This window comes from Otolemur garnettii, unplaced genomic scaffold, assembly GCF_000181295.1.
Source record: "Otolemur garnettii isolate 467f Iridium unplaced genomic scaffold, OtoGar3 scaffold00001, whole genome shotgun sequence".
Lineage (NCBI taxonomy): Eukaryota > Metazoa > Chordata > Mammalia > Primates > Galagidae > Otolemur > Otolemur garnettii.
In genome coordinates, this window is record NW_003852396.1 from 63602271 (window position 1) to 63607437 (window position 5167).

Sequence of the window (5167 nt, forward strand, 5' to 3'; positions counted from 1 at the left end):
TCAGAGTGCGAATTTCCTATAGAATTTCTATACTCTCTACTTCCCAAATAAATGTTCCTTGTTGGTCAGAATTCAGTTCAGACTAGCGTTTCCCTGGTAAATTATACCTTGAACAGAAATGTTCTGTGAGGAAAATTAGGACATTTACAGGTATCTTCATTTTATTGTCATGACCAGCTGTTTCATTTACAATTACCAGAAAATAATAAATGTGCCTAAAGTGAATTGTTGATGAAGAGAAGAGGTTTGAATATGCCACTCTGAGGATGGCCTCACAGAGGGTAGTCCTATGGTTTTCAATAAAATGTATCTAAATGCCTTTATCAGCAAAAGAACCTCAAGCGCTGAGAAGATGAGAGATTTAATGCAGTCAGTGGTTCAATGTATCTTCTTTAGAGAAAGTATGAAGATTCCATCGCTGATGGCTATGTGGATTCTAGGTGGCTTAGCTGCTACCTTCCCTGGAGGCTTAATTTATTTGTGATAGATTTCTGAGGGCTGTCAACACTTCAGATGATATGTGGAGCAAGAAGGGAAAATATTTTTTTTCTTCTATTAGTCCCTATTTCAATTGCAAAAAATTCAAACATGTTTTTTTTTTTTTAACAACTGTATTTTTAAAAATTAAGGTGAGGGACTTCTGATCTTAGTTCCAATATTTAAGGAGCTTGGGAATCATTGCTTTATTCCCGTAAGGAAAAGCTAGGAAAGTTTAATATCAGGAACTTCTCTAACCCTTTAGAGAACTGAGGTTGCAAGTCCCCTTACCTCCTGAAAATCCACAGAAACACTCAAATGATCATTTTGATTAATGGGTGGAGGCTGTGGGTTAGCAGAGTGCAAAGCTCCCGGGAGCCATGGTATTGGTAGGGAACATAGTTTCATAGACTTTACCCCAGCAGGATCTCATGGTGAAGATCTGGGACAGATTCCTTCATAGCCCTGGCAGGATAGGAGGAAGAATATTATTATGAAATAATCCAAGAGTGTTCCCACAACAAAGACCTATGCTCTGTGGGCAAAATTAGCCAAGCATTTTCTCCCTTCCCATCTCCTCTAGCCTTCTTTACCCCTAATAGCAGTAGGGGAATTTATGCCACCAGAGAAAGAATTGTGAAAGATGTATGCTAAAGGTATAGACCCACTAAAAGACTGAGTTGTGACCCACCACTCAGTATGGGTTTCATACTGACCTGTAATGCATGGGTCATTATGAAAGTGTTGGGATACACAGATATCAAAAAACCACATGGAAACAAATGAAGCCCTCCCAGCCACAGTGGTAAGCCTAGTAAGTTGAAACTTGCACGCGTGGATCTGAAAGGCCTCTGCCAACTGTGTTTCTTGGAAGTGAAATAATGGACCATAACACAGTCTGTCTCTAAACTTTCATAGTGACCCACATAAAACACTCCTTTTCCCTCAACATTTTACCAGCGTGACAGGGTTGTGGTGGATGATAGCTGAAAAACCTACAATGTGCAGATTTGTAGAGGAAGATTGCTTAAAGTCAAAATATAAACCCACCAACCTAGAATTCTCTACCTATGAACTTATCCTTCAAAACTAAAGAACTACTTTCTCAGACAAGCTAAAGCTGGGGGATTTCCCTGCCCACAGACCTGCCCTGTAGGAAATGTTAAAAGAGGTTCTCAGGCAGAAGAAAATGACACAGGTCAGAAATTTGGATCTTGTAAAGCAAGAAAAAGCATTACAGAAGGAATAAGTGAAGGCAAAACAAAATCTTTTATCTTTTTTATTTTTTATTTTTTGAGACAGAGCCTCAAGCTGTCCCCCTGGATAGAGTGCCGTGACATCACAGCTCACAACAACCTCCAACTCCTGGGCTCAAGCGAATCTCCTGCCTCAACCTCCCAAGTAGCTGGGACCACAGGCACCCGCCACAATACCTGGCTATTTTTTTGGTTGCAGCCATCATTGTTGTTTTTGGTGGGCCCGGGCTGCATTCGAACCCACCACCTTCGGTGTATGTGGCTAGCACCTTAGCCACTTGAGCCATAGGCACTGAGCCAAAATATTTTATTTTTTTATTTTTACATAATCTAAAAAATAACTGTGCATGTAAAGTAACAATCATGCAATGTATGGCTTATGGACAAATGACATCATAGCAATTCACAAGGAAAAGAGGGACAGATTGAGGATATTATATTGCAAGGTACCTGCACCATATATGAAGCAATGTATTGTTATTTGAAGGTAGATTTAGATTAGATTTTTTTTTTTAAAGAATATTGTTAAATTTAGGTCACTATGAACAAATTTTTGTTGTTGTTGTTAAGACAGAGTCTCACTTTGTCGTCCTTGGTAGAGCACTGTGGCATCATGGTTTTCAGCAACCTCAAACTCTTGGGCACAAGTGATTTCTCTTGCTTCAGCCTCCCGAGTAGCTGGGATTACAGGCCCCCATCATAAAGCCTGGATATTGTTTAGAGACAGGGTCTCGCTCTTGCTCAGGTTGGTCTTGAACTCCTGAAGTCAGGCAATCCACCTGCCTCGGCCTCCCAGACTGCTAGGGTTATAGCCATGAGCCACCGTGCACAGCCAACAAATTTTTTAAAAGAAATATGATTGTTACTGTATGAGAAATATAATAGTATAAAATGGTCAGGAATCCAACTATTTCATTAATCTTTTCAAATTCATTGATCAAAAGACAGAATTTCAGAGTGGATAATCTAAGGGGAGAAATTAAACTAAATATGCAGTTGAATAAATAAAAACAATTGGTTTCAAGTTTTGGTTTTTCTTTCTTTTTGGTTGGTTTCAAGTTTTAACAATATTTTAAAGCATTTCAGTCATATGTTTATACTTAGGATATAAAATATAAAAAATATTATAAATAAAAATTATAATTAAGATATTTTTGCTTTAGATTATGGTCAGTTTAAGGAACAAAAAGAGAGAGAAAAGGGAAAAATCGTTAAGATGTGTTTTGAGGATATATATATTCAAAAACCAGCACAAAAGGAGCAAAGAGTTCAGAGGACACAGCGATAGACACAGGGGGAGGGAATGTGACTCTAAGTTTGAATGATAATCAATGTGATGTTTTTGTAGGTTATAGTTGTTGTCGTAATTTTTTGACCTGTAGAATGTATAAAATGATACCTACCTCAGAGGATTATTAGGAAAATTAAATACCTAATGTCATTAAGATGCTTATCATGGTTACTAGGTACAAAGACAGTTTTAAATAAGTGATAGCTATTATTATACATGAATAGGAAAATAAAAATAAATCACTTGAAACCAGAACAAAACTTTCACTGCCTACCGCCTTTAGTTTTGTAGATGTTTTGGATACTGGATCCAAAGTCTTAAAACATGGTTACCTTTCTTGCAACTCTCTATATTAAATATACATTAGGAATGTATATATATCATGGTTTGTTGCAGTTTGGCTGGGGCCGGGTTTGAACCCACCACCCTTGGTATATGGTGTTGGTGCCCTACTCACCGAGCCACAGGCACCAACCTATATTATGGTTTGAAGTTTTCCAATTTCTATTGAGTAAGTTGAGTGGAGCTCATTAAAAATTCTATTTAAGTTATAGCTCTTTTAGAATTTGTCCAGGAGATTTTCTGGTTCTCATGGGAAGGCCGCTCTCCCATAAAAAAGAAAAAAATTAATTTAAAAAGATGGAAATAGACATTAAACCAAAGCCGAGTGGGAGTATATATGCAACTCCATATATTAGAACATATTCAGCATCTATTAGAATACATTCGGCATATATTAGAATATCGGTTCTTAACAGTTGCCCTGAAGGTGAGAATGAAAGATCATGGATGTTTTATTCCTAGGAAATCAAAACAACTTTTCTCATGTTTAACTGAGAGAAACTGTGGAACAATTAGGTAAAACATCCTTTATTCATGTTTGCAATTCAGTGATTCAAATGTACATTGTATTTGCTAATTTGAGCAATTGTTTTTGGTTGAGTGAAGTGAAATGGTATATTCAGTTTTTACCCATTTCTATAGGAGATCTAAATTAAGTGAAGGTGCCACCATGCGGTATTGAATCTGAAATTTAATTTGACCTTCGTGTCGCAAAATAGGTAAGATAGAACCTAGATTTCACAAAAAAAAAAAAAAAAAAAAGAAGAAAAAAAAAGAAATGCCACCAAGCTCACTCTTCCTCACCCAGACCTGAAGATGCAGCAGCCTCAGGCACTGAGGTCAGTCAATAGGATTCAGCAGGATTTCTGCAGGAAGTTGAGTTAAGGGCTACCCCAAGAGTCAGAATCTGTTACAAATCTGACCCTTTTGTCAAAAAGTAAAGATTGTAAGTCACTTACTCCCCCTGGCATGGAAAGACCTAGAAGGGGGAACAAAGGCCCTTAGAAGCACATATTCTTAAATATAAAGCAAGCTGTGCCCTTGCAAATATTTAAGGTCTTTTTGGATGGCAGATGGAAATGCACCAAAGGAAATGTGGAAATTTTTAAAACAGCCTGTAATAGCCTTACACTAAAACTTCCACTTGCTCGGGAGAAGGGGGCACCTTCTCTCTTGGTTCATTTGGCAAATTGTCATGCTGTGAGCCTGAGCTCGTGCCATATATTAAATGAACTGGAAAGCTTGGCACCTCCCCAGTTTTGCCTATCATAGTTGAGAAGGTTGCCTATCTCTGCTGAATAACTTAGTGGAGCTCTTTAAAAATTCTGTTTAAAAAGATAGAAATAAACATTCAGCAATGGCAGGGGGGAAAGCAGTTGTTTTATTCTTTTGATAAAATACAATGTATCATTTAAAATAATGTAAAAATTTCATATTTAAGCTCATTATATGAGACTAAGGAACAGGGCGTAGAAATGTGTATGAGCATGAACTTATATAAAAAGTCATCCACACAGTTAAACATTTGCACGGAAAAGCAATCGTCAGAATACGTATCAAAATGTCCTCCTTTTCAATGAGGGGGATGTGAGTTTTTTATTCTTTACTCTTCTGAATTTTGCTACTTTTCTATCATATACCTATAAAATTTCTTAAAGCAAAAAATACCTCTTCTTAAAAATCTGTTTTGACATACATTAATCGAGTACCTTGAGAGGGACAGAAACTTTTTTTCTGCCAGAAGACAGAGCAGCTGTTTTTATGCTGACAGTTACAGTCTAGTTATCGTGAAAATTTAATG

At 37.2% G+C, this 5167-nt stretch overlaps 1 non-coding gene across 1 annotated transcript; it reads left to right on the top strand.

Annotated features, from left to right (window-relative positions):
• Positions 1-3567: 3567 nt before the first annotated feature.
• Positions 3568-3629, top strand: LOC111724567. Its single transcript, XR_002772845.1, has one exon. It is a non-coding gene; the product is annotated as a U7 small nuclear RNA (small nuclear RNA).
• The last annotated feature ends 1538 nt before the right edge of the window (positions 3630-5167 follow it).